The sequence below is a fragment of the Belonocnema kinseyi genome, chromosome 6 (genome assembly GCF_010883055.1).
Source record: "Belonocnema kinseyi isolate 2016_QV_RU_SX_M_011 chromosome 6, B_treatae_v1, whole genome shotgun sequence".
Taxonomy (NCBI): domain Eukaryota; kingdom Metazoa; phylum Arthropoda; class Insecta; order Hymenoptera; family Cynipidae; genus Belonocnema; species Belonocnema kinseyi.
In genome coordinates, this window is record NC_046662.1 from 72,504,862 (window position 1) to 72,526,178 (window position 21,317).

At 31.8% G+C, this 21,317-nt stretch overlaps 1 long non-coding RNA gene across 1 annotated transcript; it reads right to left on the minus strand.

The window, feature by feature from the left end:
* Window positions 1–17,091: 17,091 nt before the first annotated feature.
* Window positions 17,092–20,347, minus strand: LOC117174078. Its single transcript, XR_004467253.1, has 3 exons — window positions 20,274–20,347; window positions 19,604–19,654; window positions 17,092–17,147 (listed from the first exon to the last, which is right to left on the minus strand). It is a non-coding gene; the product is annotated as an uncharacterized LOC117174078 (long non-coding RNA).
* Between the last annotated feature and the right edge of the window lie 970 nt (window positions 20,348–21,317).

Genomic DNA, 21,317 nt, shown 5'->3' on the forward strand with positions numbered 1-21,317 from the left:
ATTGCGTACAATGTTTCGAAATTAACTAGATGTCTTCTAATTTTTAATATGCCTTTAAAATCATTCAAAATATTTTTAATCCATTCATCCGAAAGCTGAATGGCACCTGGGTGAGTTGTCTAGAACGGTGACTCTGGGATACCGGGCCACCTCTCAGAGTACGCAGCCTTATCCTTGCATGCGGGTCTCTACAAGGATGGACGAACCCCTTTCCCTATCTTCTCGTGGGAACAACAATGACAGCACCAAACATAGTTGTAGTAAGTACGGTACAAAACAACAGAACGCGCAGGGCTCCTGACAATGGGTCAGCCAACAATGTCGACCACTCTAGAGCTGGAGGAGCCAATGAAAATAGAATCAATGCGATGGATCGGCGGAATCTCGGGAACTTTAGGTGGACGGAGCGACTGAATCACGATTTGCTCGAGTGCTACGATGAGCGTGTGGCCCCTGAACGGGGTTACATGGCACGGCTGCATGCTCTATGGTGCGAGAAACGCCCGGAGCTATCGCACTTTTCGCAGAAACGTCTGTAAAACCATGCCGAACTACTATGAACAAGGGGTTATGTAGGTGGAACGCCTACTCTACCACAGCTAGAACAAGCCGGAAACAAAGAAAGAGAGGCGACACTAAGATAAACCGTGGACAGGCATCGAATAGACAAAAGAGCGATGCTTTATGACCCGGAAAAACATCAAAACCAAGGTTTCTCTCAAGCCTAAAGATCCGGTTGAAATGGAGGACCAGCTTCGTGGACATTTTTCCAGAGAATCCGACCTCTGGATTATCAATTATTGTGTGTAGAATGCTGCGAGAGCTTTGGCCGATGCGAAACGTAAAACAAAACCAACTGTTGATCATAAGACCAAAAGACGAATGCATCAACTTGCATAAAAATAGGCTGAGCAAGACAGTACGCGTCCCGCATTCAGTGTGTGATTGACTACATCACATCTGGCAGGAATTTCACCGCCAAGGTACGAAAGTTCGCGCGCAATCTCCGGATCCGTTATCACACACATAACAAGTCAAAGCTGCTGGCCATTAGGCAGCATATTGTTGAAAGAATACGGATACTATCTGACGCTAAGAGAAGTCCAGAGCGGAGGGAGAGGTGGGTCAGAGAAAATCAACAGTTTCTCTCTGACCCATCTCGACTCTTCCAAGACCCTCCAGTTACTGTCGACCACCCGCCCAAACCAGAGGAGGTCGATGTATTTTGGAGAGAAGTCGACGAAGTGCAGCATAGACTGGACGAAGACTCAGAAAATATTTATAGCTTCAAGGAGTTATGTATTGCCCTCATAACACCTGATGAAGAAAGCCCATCCATCACTACCGAGGAGGTGAAAAAAGTATTAAGCGGGATGAAGAACTATTCCGCATCGGGACCAGATTGTATCAAAACCTTCTGGTGGAAGAAGTTTCCTTCAACCCATCAGCATTTGGCCCGTATTTTCACCTCATAATTAAAGTCAGAAGAGCCGATTCCGGAGTGTTTGGTTTAAGGACGCCCAATACTCCTGCCGAAAATAGGCAACTTAGCTGACCCGAAATATTACAGGCCAATCACTTGTCTGAACACACTGTATAAGATATTTACAGCTATCCTAAATTATATGATATTTTGGGGCAATTGAACCTGTGTGGCAAAAAATGTATGAACAACGAGGCTCAAATAAAGGTGTAGCGGAATGTCGGCAGAACCTGCTCTTCGATAGATGTGTCTTCAAAGATGCAGCATTCTACCAGCATAACCTATCGATGGCCTGGATTGATTATCGGAAAGCTTTCGATTCGACCTCCCATAGACTTATCATTTGTCTTTTGGAAAGCATAAAGGTTCATCCGCAAATCGTTAAGTGCATAGAGAGATTGATGTCGCTTTGGAAAACCAGATTTACTATCTTATCTGGAAAAAATCGTATAGCAACTAACAAGGTTACCTTTCAGAGAGGTGTCTTTATGGGTGACACCATGAGCCCACTCCTCTTTTGTCTTACATTATTGCCACTATCTCTAGCAGTTCGCCATTCCGATGGGTACTTGTGCGGTAAACCTGCAGATCGAAAGTACAAGGTCAGTTATGTATTTTACATGGACGATTTTAAGATCTATGCTAAAAACAAAGAGCAGTTACATCTAGATCTAGGGATTGTCGAACGATATACTAAGGGAATTTGGGTTAGACAAATGCGCCAAGGTTTCTTTGGAGCGAGGAAAACTTAGCGGCATCCCTGAAGATCCTGAGCTCGTTGATAGAAGCGCTATACGACACCCTTACGCTGGAAAGACTTAAACATACCTGGGCGTGCCACAGAGCCGCATTCAAGATGTGAGATTTATAACGACGTTGAAGTTTGCCACAGATATGGATTGCAAAGTTGTGTAATTAATTTTTAAAAAACTAAGAGTCACATCAAAAAAGTAAAAACACCTCTGAATTCGTCTCGGAAATATCTCGGTGTGCATTTTTTGTTTTTTTGTTCAAACAATTTTTTAAACAATTACGCCATTTGTTATTTTTCTGCAACTGGTATAAACAAAGTATGCATGGGATCGAAAAACAAAGTGCACTAATGCATTCCTTTCGAAAAATTTAGATATGCATTTTTTTGTTTTTTCATAAACCCATTTTTTAAACAATTCGAGCATTTGTTGTTCAGCGCTCTGTGGCTTCGTGCCCGTAGATATAGATCTTAAAGTTTTGTAATTAATTTTGAAAAAAATTAAAAGTCACATCAAAAAAGTAAAAACACCTTTGGATTTGTCTCGGAAATATCTCGATGTGCATTTTTTTTTACCACAAGAGAAAAACTTTCGTGAACAGCTCTTCGATAAGAGGATGAACGATATCTTTCACAGAAATGTGAAGGATCAGTCAATGTCTTGTGAGCTAACGTTTGCTTTCCTTAAATTGCCTGGATTGAAGTCTGGTACGGAGGGTTTCATTTTTGCATGCCAAGACGGTGTCATTTCCACCTTAACATACCGTCGCCACATTTTGAGCCAAGACATTCCTGATGATAGCTGCAGGGCGTGCCATGCACACCCCGAGCATTTAGCTCACATACTATCTGGTTGTCGAAATCACGCGGGAACTACCTACATTCTAAGGCACAATGCGGCACTAAGAGTGCTTTACTACCATCTCTGTCACTCTTACGTCATTAACCTTAATATCGCTCCTCTAAATGCTCCTAGGGCAATCGAGTCAATTGTCGAGAATGGGAAGTGCTACATATACTGGAACTTTATATTCTCGACAATTGTTTCTGTTGCTCACTCGAGGGCTGACATGGTTCTTCTTGACTTCGAGAAGCGAACCATGTTCGTTATCGAATTTTTGGAACCAGCTGACAAAAACATCATAACCAAGGAAAATGAAAAGAAAGAAAGATATCGAGTCCTTATAAGGGAGTTGCAATGATTGTACCCGAAATATTCTGTTAAACTAATCGTTCTTATCATCGGCGCTCTTGGAGGTGCCAAGCTTTCACTTGATAATGGCCTAAAAAGCATCCCTGCGTGTCAACAATATGCTAAAACACTTGCGGGAAAATGCAGAAGGCGGTATTCCTTGGGTCGCTTCGTGTTCTTAGGGTGCACGAGGCTTTTGCTGGATCGTCGTACTGATTCCTTTACAGACTGTAACCACTTATCTCATGGTCGTGAGACGTGGTTGTGGCTGAAATTTTAACGTGATTTCCATGGGAGCGGGTGCAATTTTCCAGATTAGCATCCGCTCCTGGGGAAATCCTGTGATTGTTCTTATGACAAATTTTATATATATACTTTTAAGTATGTATGAAATCTTCAAATTCCATAAAAAAATTTATATCTGTAGAAGCCCCTTAAACTTATCAAACATCGTTGTAAATCTTTTAGGTCCGTTGGAATCTTTTTGAATATCATAAATTCCTTTAATATCTTTGCACATCTTTTGAAATCTTATGAAAATCCTTCAGATCTCTTTAAATCGTGGATATCCATTTGAAATCCCCAGGAATCCTTTGATATCGTACATAATCTCCTGAAATCTTTTCAAAACTCCCTAGTAATCTTTTAAAAACTAGGGAAATTTCTTTACATTTTTTAGGATTATGTGAAATATTTTGAAATCCTTAAAATGGCTTAAAATTCAAATCTTTTGAAAGCTTATTAAATATGTTTAAATCCCTGAAAATTGTGCAAATATAATTAAAAAACCCTGATATCGTAAAGAATTTGTAAAAGCACTTTGGAATTTTTTTAAAACCTTTGAAGTCGTTCGAGATCCCGTGACTTTTTTATGTTTTGAAACCTGTAAAAATTCCTTGAAATATTTCGAAACGCATTGGAATTTCTGTAATCCCTAAAAAGCCTCGGAATTCCCGTCAAATCCCGTAAAAGTTTTGTGATTCTTTGAAAGTATGATAATCTGATAAGAAATCATTTTTTTGTTTCAGGTAAGGCTGTCTTTTGTTTCACAAAATTTTGAATAATAGTGAATGTAAGTACCACTAAAATTTTCTGTAATTATATAATGATCCTAAATATAAAATCTCTTAGGTCAAGATTTTATTTTATAATTTTACTATTAAATTACTCAAAATAATTTCTTTGTTACAAAATCCCTTTTACGACACTTTTACGATTCAGCTAACAAAAACGACCAGAATTATGCTCATATTTAAGGTGCATAAAAACTTTTTTCAACCTCAAAGTTAAATTTTATTTATTTAAAAAATACATTTGAGCAGGATTTCCATTTAGTTACTTTTTAAAATTATTCCATGCAAATAAGGGATTTAATTTCCTTTTCCTCGTATATAGTAAACTGATGCTTAGTAATTTGTATGGAAATTTCATTTCTGCGATATTGGAAATATGGAATATCGATAATGTATGAAATTCTCATCGCAGTTTTTATTATCTTCAGCATTAAAATTAAATTTTTTTTAAATATCTTTATATTATTAGTCATAAGATTTATTAATGGAATTATAATTTTCAACTAGAAATATTCAATTACTTCAGTTGGACACAATGATTATTTTTCTACTTTCTCGACTTTTTATTCCAAATTATGAAAGTTTAATTTAATTTAAACATCTAACTTCAATCAAATCCAAAATTTTGCAAAAAAATTACTTCAAACATTTTTAAATATTATTGTTTCAAATCTATAACAAATAACAGTTCATTATTTTCACCGAAAACAATGTAATAAATATACTGCTGAGAACAAAAATTCATTCGAATTTTATTTAACTAAAAGTCTAACCATTTGTGGTAAAAAGTCAATTCTTGTTGTTTGAAATTCGACTATCATATTTTTGGTTGAGTATTCATCTTTTTTGGTTCAATTATTTTCTTACAAAGTCATCGTTTTAGAATAAAAATTCAACTGTTTCGTTGAAAATGAACTATTATTAATTTTTAAAAATTTAGCTTTGTTGGTCGAATTTAACTATTTTTTATTTTAAATAAAGTTCTTTTTCATTAAAATATAAACTATTAAATTTTTGATTGAGAATTGATCTTTTTCAATTTAAAATTCAGCTACTTGGGTAAAAGTTGAAATTTGAGATAATTTTGACATTTTTTTATCTAATTTAATTAAACGTTCCTCAATTTGATAATATATGATACAATGTTTTAAGCAAATTTCTGGATGTATGTATTTGTATGTGGATTAGTGTGGTTCAAAATACCGTTTTCGAGCTACAGGGCAAGACCCGCACAAAAAGCTTCCAATTACGAAGAATAAACATCCGTTATTTTTTTCGAAATTCGAAGATTAACACGTGCTACCGGGAACTTGAAAATCCCATTTAATTAACATGGGAAAATTTTGAATTTTCGAAAAATTGAAGTCATGTTCCAGGGTTTCTTCAAAACGTGCCAAGTTTTTTAGGGATTTAACAGGAGTGTCTACGAAATAAAATGACACTAATAACTTTCATTTCCAGGCCAACCCCACCCTGCCCACAACTACCCAAATATGATCGAAAAATAAAAAAACTACATTTTCACGTATTATTGTTACTTTTTAGCAATTTCTGTCGTCTTTTTCATACAAATAATTACTGATGGATAATTTGAATATTTACCAGCATTTTTTAAACAATTTTGAAGTATTTGGAGTAGCAAATTTTTCTAAGAACATTATGTGATTATTTAAATAATTATTTATGTCTTCTATTTTCTTTCATTTTTTGATGTATTGAAAAATAACTGTTTGAGCAAATAAAATTTTTTAAACAAATATAAATTTGTCAATTATTAGAAGATATATATAAAAATTATGTAATTATTCAATAAAAAGTAGCATAGTATACCAATTTGAAAAAAGTGGACATCTCTGGCTCAATTTTTAGAAATTTTGAAAATAAACAATAATTAATTGTTTAAATAATTATATAATCTTTTTAGAAAAATGTACTACTCTAAACAATGACAAACTATTGCATTTCTATTCGAAAATACGTTTATTTTTTTAATTTATCCGAAAATGGAAACTTAAAGGGTGGGGGGGGGGGTGCCTTGCCCTCTAGAGTGAAAAAAATTTTGCAATGAATTTTTGGACCACCCTAATGTGAATATATGCGTGCATGTCACACTTTTTTGTGAAGAGGATATATTGAAGACGGTTGCAGATAAATTAATGAAATTTGGAAGGCCTATTTTCACCACTAATATCTTGAAATTATCAGAAGGATTTCTAAAAATATTTCCGCCCTCTTGTTTTATTGTATATCGTTTAATTCATACTCACCGTGTTATTAACCTGTAACGTCACTTGAAAGGTGAGTGTTACAAAGCCTTCTGAAATATTATTAGTTTCGAGCGCAATCACACTGATATATTAAGTGTAATATAAATTTGGTGTAAACGTATATAGAGAACACTCTAGCTTGAATGAAACCATTTTCCAATTTCGCTCCATACGAGATTACCAATTACAGCCAAGTAGTTAACTGCCGCGTCAGTCGTATGTTTTTCCGGCATCACTACTCAATTTTCAGATGGCTCTACAGTCTCATAAAATACTAATTTAGAATAAAAAAATCGTACATCACTCGGGCGGTTAGGCCAGTCCCCATATGAAGCTCAATACAAAAGAATTGTTGATTCTGGACAAATCTATTTACTTATTTATGAATACATTTTTTTAAGAGAGTACAGAATTTATGGTAATTTATAATATCGAAATATCGGCTTTTTATAGTTAAACCTATAATATAAATATATTTTCTTGGAGAACACCGAAGTTATGGATATTTATGTAATTTAAGATCTTAGTTTTAAAAAAACTGTTGTCATTAACATTATTTAAAGTTCATACGAGAAAAGGAATGGCCCCTTGATTAGAGACGTTCTCATTGACCTATATTTGTATTTTGTTATTTTGACTTCCTCTCTGAGGAAGCAAACACGTTTGCTAATTAATAAAAATGAGGAAGCAAAGTGCTCATCAAACGAGCACTGTTGAATTATAAATATGAGTACAAACAATGTGAAAACACTAGAAACAGTATTCACAGCTAGGTTTCAGCTGAAAATGTAACTTTTACAATTTTTGTTGAAATTTCAACTATCTGGTAGAAAATGCAACTGTTTTTGTGGAAAGTTTAACCTTTTGATTCTGAAATTCGACGATTGGGCTGCAAATTTACCTTTGTAGTTTGGAAATTCAACTATTTGGTTAAAAATTTTATTATTTTGTTGATAATTCATCTTTCTGGTTTTAAACTTCAGGTGTTTGGTTATAAATTCAACTGTGGTTAATTTTTTTTTATTTCACCTTTCTTGGAAGGAATCTTTTAAGGCAGACATTTTAGACAGAAATATCAAAAAATTAAAAAATCTCAATTTATTAGAAATTTTTTTCAAAAGACTGCTTTTTAATGATGTTTTTATATGTGTGAATAATTACAACGACCTTTTTAAACAGTACAAATTAATTCAATATGGTTAACAATGTATTTGTCCGAGGTTAAGAGTCACCTATTTTCTGAAATATTCGAATTTTTATCTTGAAAGCTCAACAACATGAATGCTTTCTTAAATTTTGATTTTCTGATTATTAAAAATTTTTTGAATACCAATATACAGAATTGACGTGTGGGGCTAAGACGCAGCGAGTACATCATGGCTATCATAATTAAAATTTAAAAAATGTGTGCTTTTCTTTCTTCAAACATTAGTGTCAAGTGGCGACTTAACCCAATGGGGTGTCGACTTAGCCCCACGATTTTTTTCTCGACATATTCTCCAGCACAACACTCTTTTTCTAACAATTGATAAACAAACCATCGTAGTTAAAAGTCAACAGTAACATTTTGTACCCAACTAAATTCTCGATCCAACCATATCTGATGCGTTGTCAACAAACATTTTCTTTTTATTAAAAAACGTAAGACTGATAAAAAACCATTTGCGAATGTATCTTTATAACAACGGTCAAAGAAAAGGAGAAGCAATTTTGCCATCTTGCTCTAAACTTAGTTTTATTAATAATCATATGATCATAATCATACTATGTATCAGTATATCAATTATTAAATGAATAATGTTAAGGACGTAGTTCATACAACTTCAATAAAATTGTCAATTCTGATGACTAACTGTCGTGACTCGAAAGGGTGTAAATATGAATCATCATACTTTAAGTGGCTATAGCATCGAGCATGGCGTTAAGTTGCCAATAAACTTGAGTACAAGGCATGGTAGCACGCAACTAGAGTTTAGAACACAATGTTTGAGTAAGCTTGAATGCAGTATTACAGTACATATACACGTACTTGATGCCAATCGACGGAAGTGTCAGGTTAGGTACCATGGCTCGTTAAGTTAGGTACCCTTCCTTCCTTCCGACCTACACCGAGTACCTACTTGTTGCTTGTGCTTCTATCTTCCGTCACCGAAGCGTCGCCTTGAGCAAAGTTTCACGGCTTTTACACCAGTCACCAGATCAGGAGGCGACAAGCGAAGAGTAAAAGAATGCGATTCCATTGTGGTGTCATAAATGAAAATTAGAAATCTTTGCAAAAATTCAAATTATGATTATTCCTCTATCCTTACACTGAAAGAAATATCCAATAGCAATTTTAAGCATAATATTATGATTACGCTTTATAGCTAGATCTCGTGTATTTTAAAGCATCCTAAATCGTATTCCTAAGTTAGATTTTCGACCTTTCACATTCTTGCTATGCACCGCTGTATATTGAAAAATTTTCCCTAGGTAGTAGTATGATTTTACTTATTCTACCTCTTTCCCAATTGAAGAAAATATAAAGTCATAATACTAAAAATCAAGTCCTTTGAGGTTTTTTATATAGTCCCAACGGAAGAACAATTTTTATATCAACGGAATTTATAGGATAATATTTTCACGGCCACTTGAACTCAAAAATCAAGAGTTTATAGCATGTTTCTAGATGAAATTCATATTCCTCTAGCAGCTCGAACACATCCTTTAATTTGCACTAAAAAAAACTTTTAATAATGGGATACTTATCCCAATTATTTGTTAATTAACGAACATAATATAGGAGCGCGTTCCCTACTTCTGTTAATGGGTCAGGAAAGCTTTCGTTTAACCAAAAGTTGGGGCCTTCTATCCATACTCTGCATGGTTGTTTCTGGGACAATTAGACTCATAAATGCAGTATACTAGTATTCGTGTTATTTATATTGATATGGTTCGAAATATAAATACGACTGATTGAGTGGGAAATATTTTTTGATCAACTTTTTTTTATCAATTTTTTGATCAACTCCCCAAACATTGTTTCCAGCGAAAAAAACTCATTTTTTTGTAGACACAGCAAAAACGTATTTCCTTCTAAAAACGTTGGATTAAAAATCACTATTAGATTAGGGTATATTAAATTTAAATTACGTTGCACAGAAAAATATTTAGTTCTCACGGGAAAAAATGATTGTCTCGCAAAATTTCTTGTTTACATTTTGAAAACCTATTCCACTTGAAAGCATCATAGATCGAAAAAAATATTCTTGACAACGAATTTGGAAAGTGTGAATTCTAAATATGTACGAAATTGATGTTTTAGAAAAGGAGTTTTTTCCGTAAGTAATGTAAATTTATGCACTAATATTTGTGAAAATTTATCGATTGCGATTGCCAGAAGTTTGAAACCAGTGGTTTCTCAATTCATAAAAACAAAATTCTCCTAAATTTCAAAGATTGGAATATCTATTCCATAAGGTGTGATGCTTTCTCGAATAAAAATTTAATAATTCTTTATTTCACTTATCTTTTGTCAGGTAGTAAAGTAAGCTGCTGATGTCAATAGACAGTTTAAATTTTTCCCGTGAAACAGAAAACGACTGCAGTAGCAGATCAATAAATCTAAAAAATTAAAAACAAAATCAAAACTTCAAGTAGAGAAATCAAATATTCATAGTTTCAATATTCTTAATTCAGCTATATAGTATCTTTGTTTAAGCAAATTATTTTCGCGATTCATTAATATAGTATTAATAGTATTAATATAGAAATAGTTTTAATACATTGTGCTGCAAATTCCTGATTCATATATTTTACAATATCGTTCGTTCTTATCCAGCAATATTTGTAGCTAGATCAAGGATAAATGTCACTGGTTTAGTTCTAAATTTTTTTCAATATGATTATGAAATCTTATGAAATCTCATGAACTCTTCCCACGGTATACTTTACTCACATCACTGTAAAAGCAAAGTGCTATTTGAGGGCTCATTTCAGGTATTACAATAAGTACCAGAAAAACAATCTCGAGAGGTACTAAAATGAGGCCACGGGTGGGAACCCAGAATAATTTCTTTTACATTTCAAATAAAATCACGGATTTACCCTATTCAAAAACAAGACACAAAAAATGATGCCGTAATAAAGAGATTTCTAGTTTTTACAGTGGTGTATAATAAATTTTGATTTTTGTAAAAGTGAGCGGCCATTAATTACGTAAAGCATTTCTTTAGGGGGGTCAATCTGGAAAATCTCACGAATGCGTACTTGGGGGAAGGGGAGTCCGAAAAATTCATTAGGTAAGTTTCATCTTTCTAATATATTTTTTTAATGTGCAAATTGAAACCAGTTTGCACTAATAAAATGGCTTTTTATACTATTCTATACACAATATATTATTCTTTTTTATATTTATTTTTTATTGTGTAATATTTCATATTACATACTTCCAATACATATATAGAGTCGATGTGTTAACCAATTTGGAATTTTAGTGAATTCTTTTGAAAATCATGGGGAAATTCTTCGAAATTCTTTGAACTTCCGTAATCTCTTTTGAAATATTACGAAATCCTCTAAAATCCATGTATATACTTTGGAATCTCATTGAATCTTTCGAGATTCTTTGAAATCCCATGGCACCATCCAACTCGACTTTAAAACTCTTAAAATCCTTTAAAATTATTGCAAAGATTTTGAAATCTTATACAATTCCTTCAATTCTCTTTAGATCTCCGAAGTCGAATTTTAAATAATTTTGTATAACTTAAAATCCTTTAAAATGCTTCGAAATGTTTTGAAATCTTTTAAATCTGTAAGATTATTTTCTAATTTTTTGAAATACCTAAAAATATTTCAAAATTCATTAAAATCGTTTAAAAGCCATAAAAATTCCCCAAAATCTATCGAAACCCTTTGTAATATTCAGAAATCCATTGAAATTCCTTTCAATCCTCGGAAATCTTACGAAATCCTCTAAGATCCGCGGTCATATGCGTTTATTTAAAATATTTTAAAATTATCTCATGAAATTTCCTTATATCACGTCAAATAATCTCCCAAATCAAATAGCGGCCTGGAAATCTTTAGAAATTCTTTAAAAAATGTGGTTTCTTAAAATTCATTCAAATTCCGTAAAATCTTTTAAAATCCTTGAAATCACTTCAAATCATAAAAATCCCTTAAAATCCGTAGAAATCTCTTAAAATCTTTAGAAATCAGATTAAAAGCTTTAAATTTTGTAAACTATTTGGAGATATAATATTTCTTAAAATCTTTCGAAACCCTTTAAAATTAATTTAAATCTTTTAAATCCGTGTAGTCCAGGCATTACGTCGAAAAAATAGTGAAATTCCAGAAAAAATCCTACTTGCAATGTTTTTAATGAGAAAGTTTTGTTAAGGGGTCCTTCTTGACATATCAAAAATGCTAGAACAGATCAATTCCCAAACCGGTTTTTTTTTAAACAGTTCCAAAACTTAATTTTGCGTGGACGGATAATTCCCATCACATTTTTTTATTTATTATTATTAATTTCGAGTTATGATATATTGAAAAATCCCCATTTTTTGGATTTTGAGCGAAAAATCACTAAGTTTCCAAAAACACTGTGTATCTTTGCAAATAATTACTGCACGGAAAAATGTTCTGCATGTGAGAGAAACTAGACTAATTTTTCTGTAATTACAAAAAAAGAACAGTATCCTACTTATGATAGGCCATGAGTTATGACCCCTCAATGTTGGCTATTTTTGCCTGTTCTTACGGGGAAAAAGTGGACTTCAGTTTTTCCAAAAAAAGCCTGTTAAGTTCAGTTTACGTTGATTCTGCCAGAGGATGAAATAGAGTCTACAAAAATCTGGGTATATTTAGAATAAAAGTCTTTTAGACCTATTATTTTGGGAATTGTACGGTTTCAAAATTTTCATTTTTTTTGCATTTTTGACTAGAATCGAAGAAGTTGTGTTTTTAGAAAATACCTTATTTCCTGTACTTCCCATCACAAAGTTTCTAGAGAATAAATGAATGTGGAGCCAATTTGGCGTAAGATAAAAAAAGTGTCCTAGCCCAAATAGGTTGGAAAGTACACCTTTCATGCATAGAGGCACCTGAGCGTACCGTAAAGTAGAACTACGGTCATATTTCACATTTTTTGTCATAAATAAGTGTATATGATTCATTTATCATGTATAATACGTCTTATGACATTAATAAATAAATAATTGTTTCTAACAAAAGCTTGCTATCACTACTTATGTTCACTTTTTGGCCACTTTTTAGCACTTTTGTGGCAAAAAAGTCATCTTAATTGATTAAAAATACGTAATATGTTTTTATCCATGAGCAAATATTTTTATTAATAACACAGCCACACAAAAAAAAGTGTGCGGATCTGGTACTAAGACACACGTATTTCTATGGATTTTGGGGCGCTGAATTAAAATTCGGTATCAAAAATCACCCATCACGTCATGGTTGAGCCATAACCTCAAAAAATGACGAAAAATCATGCACTGAGGCAAATAAATTTCAAAATAATGCCAGTGATACAAATTTTCACTTCAAAAACATGTCGACAACTGTGAAGGATCAACCCTTTCCTGATATCAACTTATTTAACATAACTTTACCCAACAGAACCTGACCTCACTTAACCTGAATTAACAGAAATTTATTGAACTACACGGCAGGTTTTGTTAGGTTAGGATAGGTTAAACCTCTATGTAGGTTAAGCCGAAGCGGAATGAAACGGCACCGCAAACACAACGGAACAACACAATGAGTTTAATTGTGTTACGTGAAGTTAAGTTAGGTTAGGTTAGGTCAGGTCAGGTTTTTTTAGGTTAGGATAGGTTTGACCTCTTTGCAGGTTAAGCCCAAGCTGATTCAAACGGTACCGCAAACACAACGGGACAGCACAATCAGTTTAATTGTGTTTCGTGAGGTTAGGTTAGGCTAGGTTAGGCTAGGTTAGATTTATTTCTAGTTTAGGCTCGAGTTGACCCATTCAATGTAGCACACATTTTCTACTGGGAAAATATGATTCCAGAGCTTTACGTGTAGTTCAATCAATTTCTGTCAATTCAGGTTAGGTGAGGTCAGGTTCCGTTGGGTAAAGTTATGTTAAATAAGTTGATATCAGGCAAGGGTTCATCCTTCACAGTTGTCGACATGTTTTTGAAGTAAAAATTTGCATCACTGGCATTATTTTGAAATTTATTTGCCTCAGTGCATGATTTTTCGTCATTTTTTTAGGTTATGGCTCAACCATGACGTGATGGGTGATTTTTGATACCGAATTTGAATGTAGTGCCCCAAAATCCATAGGAATACGTGTGTCTTGTTACCAGATCCGCACACTTTTTTGTGTGGCTGTGTAATTGTTTTTAACAAAATATTGCTATAATCACTGTTAAGTACTTTTTGACTACTTTTGTGGCAAAAAAGTACTTATCATTTATTAAAATGTGATATATATTTTTTATCGATAATCAAATCGTTTTTTAATAATTGTTTATAACAATTTTGTCTAATAAATACTTGTTCTGCATTCAATTTTATACTTACCTCCAAGATACTTGTAATATTTATTTATTGATCAAAAAAATATATATCACATTTTTAATTAATTATGAAGCTTTCGTGCTACAAAAGTATTCAAAAGTGAATAAGACAAGATTTTATAATAAATAGTTATTGAAAAAGTATTTGTTTATTATTTAAAAACTTTTTGGCTCATTCATAAAAAATATATATAACATTTTTCATCAATGATAAGTACTGTTGTGGAAAAAAGTACTAACCATTCATTAAAAATGTTGTTTTCTTTCTTTTTTCTGTTGGACATTTTGTTCTAAAATGCAATGGGCCAAACGAAACTTTCTCATTAAGAAAATTGCAAGTAGGACTTTTTCTGGAACAAAACTACCAAATGCCTGGACTAGTGGGGATCCTTCCGAATCTCTTGAAGACCCTTTGAATCTTTGCAAATCTTATAAAATTCTTTTAAATTCCTTAAGATCATGCAAATCTAATTAAAAGCCCCGATATCCTTCAAAATTCGTGAAATGACTAAAGTGTATCTTGAAATCCTTCAAAATCCTTCGAAATCTAGAGAAATTGTTAAAAAATATTTCAATATTTCCTACTATTTCATAAAAACCCTAAAAATCCTTTTTTAATATCGAAGACCTTTAGAAATCCCTTGATAGATTTAGAAATTTATTGAAATCCCTTAAAAGTCCTAAAAAGTTTTGGAAATATCGTTAAATTCTGCAAAAAAATTTAATTCTTTGAAATACTTTCTATTTCTTCAAAATACCTTAAAATGTATTGAAATCTGTTAAAATACTTTTAAATCATGGAAAACCTTTCAAATTTTTCTAAATCTTTTAAAATCAAGTTTACAGTAAAAATAATTTAGACATCGTGAATATACATTTTTAGTAAAAGTAAAGGACGTAATTAATGAACGTTCCCTAATAAACTATCGTTGATCTATTGGGACTGTACTCATATACAGTAACTGGCCCGAAGTAGCTATATTTCATGATCAAAGAAAATATATAACAGTTTGCTTCTAGCACTTGCCAAGTTTAGATGCACTTTTCTCAAAAAACCATTAATCAAAGATTCAACTCTAAAAATGCCCCGGGGATTCGTTTTTCAACTTAAAGGGTTTATTCTTGGGCATAAAGTGCCGGGAAGTTATCTGGATATATGCCCCTACACGTATCTTTTCATGAGGGCGCCCACATTTATTTTATAATGCTAACTCCTTTCATTATTTAATGTAATTCGTGAACATGAAAACAAAAATCCAAATATCGAATTTGGAAAACCACCATAAGATTTTTCTATTGTAGCTTGAAGAAATATCTTATTTTTTTAAAATTCCTTAAAAAGAAAAAAAATTTGGTGACAAAAATTAAAAAGAGGAAATAAAACGGAGGAGACAACCAACCAAATCTCCTTCCTCATCCTCTTTTTATTTCTTTCGCCCTTTTTACTTTTATTGTTATCAAATCATAATAAAAAAACATGCAAAACGTTGCTCTCCCTTCGATACTTAAGAATCAAGTAAGGGTCAAATTGCAAATTAATAATTAATAATTATCAATTATTAAATATTTCTTTATTTATTTGACTAATTATATCATTTTTCTCCGCACCATTTGTATAAAATATAATTAACTACAATAAAGTGTAATAAGTAGCGATTATACTGATTACTATTATGAAGACAGGATTCAAGATCCTGCAAACTCGTATCGGCTAAACCACTGTCGAGTCTTACGTCCGGACACTCGATCACACCAGAACAATGAACAATAGCACAGACTTCCGTTTATAATAGTGTTATATCATGTGGCTGTTATAATTACGCCAGTCGAATATAATACACTCTTCTTTCTCCATAATTAGTGTAATTAAAAATATAAAAATGTATGCCTTAAACACACAATTGTTTCGAAGAAAAATAAAAGTTTTCTGAAAAAATGTAGCACTACTTTAATCAATAGGACACAAAAAATTGTCCTCTTTATTCACAGTACAAACCTTCAAATTGCAAATTGAAAACTTTCTTTAGTCCTGAATTTACACTTTCAGGCTATTTTAAACAAAAGAATGTGTTCTTGAACAACTTCTTTCTATCCAGGCTACTTTTTTCGTGTCAGAAAACAGTCAACAAGTTCTCAACGAAGAAAATACTTCTGACTTTATAAATATTTCAAATACTAGATCTTCTCAAATATTGCACGTCTTCCTTTATAGTTTCACAATAGAACATTTACATACGAAACTTTCACTTCGCTCTAATTTTGAATTTCGATTATTTCCGTAAATTCGATCAGCAAATCCGAGATCTTAACGTGCCTTCATTTCGGTTCTCCTGCTGAATTCAAAAGGAGCCAAACAATAAGATGCACTCGGGAATAAGATCCGAAATGACCTTTTGTTTCTGGAGCACATTCGACTGAATCGTGTGCATTAAATTCACTTCTGTCTCGATGTAAATATAAAGAGCAGGAGAGAAGAAGAAAGGCACTGATAGAATAAAATCTTGAACGAAAGTAAATGTACTTGATTCAAAGAAATGATCGTACTGAATACGTCCTATAAAACCTTTCTGTGATAGAAAGAAATAGTTTTATCTAAACAGAAAGAATTAAATTATCATTGTAACTTAATATTTATTTCAGTCATTTAATTATTCATTAAGAAAGGGTAAGTGTCTATTACTTACAAGAAATAAGAGATTGGTGTTTAAAAATTAGTTATGCTGGAACCTACAATTGTGCATGGTTTGGGCCATAGTCCTCAGTGGGCTTCAACAATCGGATGCAACTAACGCTCTCTCCTAGCGGCATCCTCATCAAAATTTCCGCAGACAGCAATTCTATGAACGAAAAAATGCAGTCTAAAGAAATCCAAGTTTCAGTGTAGTTGATATAGTCAAATGAGATTGTAAATCAAAAATATATATTTCCTTCATACATACTAAAGACCATCGGCTGAAGTAAAAGTTTTTCTTCATTGGAGGATATGATTTATTGGTTCAAAATAGCGTACCCTAAATTTTGCCAGATATTTCTTGGAAAATATGAAATCGTTTTTTTATATGAGTATATATTTTTCTGATCCTATAATGCGACATATTGTTTTAGAAAAAGCATACAACAAAGTTGTCAAAATATATTGATTTAAAGAACCAAGTCCTTGATTTAATGAAAGAAGAAAATTGTTTTTAAAATAATGTAATTTATAAAAATTAACGCAGCTTGAAATGAAACAAATGTTGCATAGCCAAAAAACCAGTATTGTTTTAGAACATTTGAATAATTGAAATACAAAACACTAAATATAAAATCTATTCCGAAGTGAAATGTAATAAAAATAATTATAAATTAATATCGTTTTGTCAGTAATATATTTTTTATCTTAACGGATAAACCAATAGTTCGAAAATTAATTTCAGCACAGTTAAATCTGATGCTGAGAATAGAGGCAGCGTAGTAATATCATATTTGCCCTGAAAAATTGAAACAAACATGCCAAAATGTTGAATAAGAAAAAAACTTATTTCTACGAATTACAAAAGTTTTGATGTGAAAACTTTATTTCCTCGCTTCGAAGAAATATTTGTTCGAACCTTAATTAAACAATAATAATAATAATAATAATCGGGTCAAACGAAAGAATCATTTATCATTTTAAATAATCTATTCAATTTGTTATCGACAGATTTAAACAGATTCAAAGAAACTAGGCTTTTAGCTCCCAAAAAATTATATCCTTCATTTAATAAATTTTACATTCATTTTAAAGAATATTTCTTCTTATCAAAAAAATATCACCAAAGAAATGATTTCTTTAAGTTGTGGCATAACTTTTTGCCTTTAACTTTTGATTCCATTTTTTACATGAAATGATCACTTTATTCTTTTTTTTCAATAAATTGACGAATGAGTTAATTCCTTTTTCGAATTTGTTGAATTTCTTTGAATTGTATTTTTTTTTTAAATTTCATAGATTTTAAAGAGACTTTAAGGGCATGTGATACTTAGAAAATTGTCGATTTTACCAGTTTTAGGTTCCTCCGGCTTTTTCTCTAGAATAATAAATATTTTGTCTTAAAAATTTGGGAAATGATAGCGAACATGCTAACGGACGTCCACACACACTTTTTTTATAGGCTAATTAAAAAAAGTTTCAATTTAGCAAAATGTGATTAATTTGCATAGCGCTTAGGAAATAATATCGATTTTTTCAGTGTTAGATTCCCCTGGCTTTTTTCCTAGGATAAGAAATATTTTACCTTCAAAATCTGGGAAATGATAGCCAACATACTAACGGGCGTCCCTGCATACTTTTTTTGTGTTTTTTTTATCAAATTTTTTTTGATATTGCTAACAACGTGCGTGTATATTTCGAGGTTATGTGTATCACAATTCACCCGAGCGTTACTTCCAAACTACACAATATTTTTGGCTGAAAACTTTGGACTTACTAATAAAGATAGTAACTAATCTCCCAGAACTAACCTTGTTTGCAGCAAATCATAAAAGTTTACTTCATAAATAATTACCAGATTATCGGAAAGGCAGAGATGAAAAACGACGTAACCTCAAAATAATGCATATGCATAAAATTTTTATTTAGCACAATAATTTTTTTTGTTATTATCCCTCAAAAAAGAGTCTGGGGACGTCCGCTATGATATTTTATAGCATCTCCGAAATCAGTTTTTAAAAATGTTCATTTTTGTTGAAAAAAGCCGGGTAAACTGTAAGTATCACATCCCCTTAAACATTTCAACGTCTTTGAAATATTTTACCGTACTTTCCTGAATTTCAGGCAATATCATCAGATTTTATGTCATTTAAACGGATATAATAATATTTTAATGAATTTCATACTACTCATTTACCAGTTTTCAGGGATTTCGCAGGGTTTGGTAGATATTAATATATTTCAAGGCTCAAAGGTTTAAAATAAATATTTTAAAGAGGTTGAAATATTTCAGGATATTAATAAAAATTCCAAGGAATTTTCGTAATTTAATGAGATTTCGAAGGTTTTTAAATATGTTATGGTAATTTCTCTCAAGGTATTCCAATAAATTTTCCAGGATTTCAGAATATATTAACTCAAATAAAATTGAACAGGACCCTATCATATTTTAATTTACTTTAAAGAATTTATTCACAAAAAGTGAGGGATTTCGTAGCGTTCTAAAGATTTGAAGAGATTTCACTTTAGTTCTTCTAAATTCATTCAAATCGACCTAATTCAATGGGGTTTGTAACTTTTCTTTGTTCCATGCTAATTAATTTAGAAGTTTTTTACATTTACCTCGGACTTTTAGGCACCTTGTCAAATCCTTTTGAATTTTCCTGAGTTTGTCTGAAATCATTTCAAACGTACTGAATTCAATGATTTTGTCATATTCTTTCATTGTTTTCAATTTACTTGAATTTCTTTTTATTCGACTTTAATTTTTATGAATTTCATCTAATTCTTATTATCTTTCCTATAAACTAAAAATAAACTAAAAGTTTCGTTATTTTAGTTCTCATGCATTCAATATTAAAAATGTTACAAGATTAAAAGCTTGGCCTTTAAATATTAATAGTCATTAAAAATAAAAATCTAGTCAGAAAAAAATGAGGGAAGTCAGGGGATTGTGAAAATGAAGTCATGATTGTTTATTTAAATGCAGTCATGAAGTGCAGCAGTTTTCATGAAAATTATTTCATTTATAAATATTACGTTTAATTATTTGTGGTTAGTCATTTTTTTAATTGAACAATTTACTAAATAATATTTAATAAAAACATGACGAATGTAATGGTAAAGAGCTTTCCAAGGAAGGAAATGAGCCTTTTGTGAATGACAATTGAATGAAAATAACTACTTTTATCTAAAGAGAAAGAAAAAATTGCAACTAACTTCAATTTAATAATCAACCATTTTCTCAAATATTTTTTGATTATTTACTCGTAGGTATTTTTTAAATACTTACTCTTATTATCAACGAGTCCTTTTCATCCTTAATAGGGGTAAACAAATCCTTGGTTCAAAGCAAAGAAACCAAAGAAGCGCATTTTCTGGGATCCAGTACTTTTTTCAGTGGGTTAGTTGAAAAAACAGTGAAGCAGATACGGAAATCTGGTTCACCTTATGTAAATTTTCTGACTGACAGACGATATGAATACTGACAGATAAAGTGTATTGGAGAAGGTTTAGCAAAGCACTCTCATTCTCTCAAGTCGCGCGTGCCTTGTTTGAGTTGAACGGCCGCAGGGCTCAGGTGCGCACGGCAGGTGTGCATCAAGAACCAAGACAAGCCGTGCGAATGAACGGCCAAATAAAACTGTCCGAATCCCCTGGATATCTGTAGCTCCTTGATTTTGGCACCAATTTATTCTCTTTTGAACCCCTTCCTCTGAATCACAGATGCTCACACTTAATATTTAATTTCATTATTTTTGTAGGGTTAGGTAGTATTTGCAGACTTCGCAATCTTTCCCCCATTAACCTCTTTTTCCGTTTTTTGAAGAAATCCTCTTCAGTTAAATCTTTTTTGACTAAAAATATATCTGTTTTGTTAAAAATTAATCTGTTTTGGATTCAACTTCTTTTACTTCGCCTTTTTTAGTTGAATTTAATTGTTTTTTATTTAAATTAAAATCTTACTTGCTTGAAACAAACCTGATTTGATTTAAAATCAAAATATCGTCTATTTTAACTATCAACTATTATATTTTTCGTTTATAATTCACCGCAGGTTGATAATTCTAGAACGTTCTTTTTTGTATTGGAAATTCAATAATTTTATTAAAAATGAAAATTTGGCATAAAATTAATCTTTTAATGTGAATTTATATTTTCAGGTTACGAATTTAATTATTTTGCACAAAATTCGTCTGTATGGTTCTAAATTTTATCTCGTTTGGTAAAACATCCATTTTTTTGTACAAAATGTAACTATTTGTTAGACATTTTTTTGATAGATAGGTAATCATCTTGTTTGAAAATTATTCCTTTTGGTTAAAGGTTCAACTAT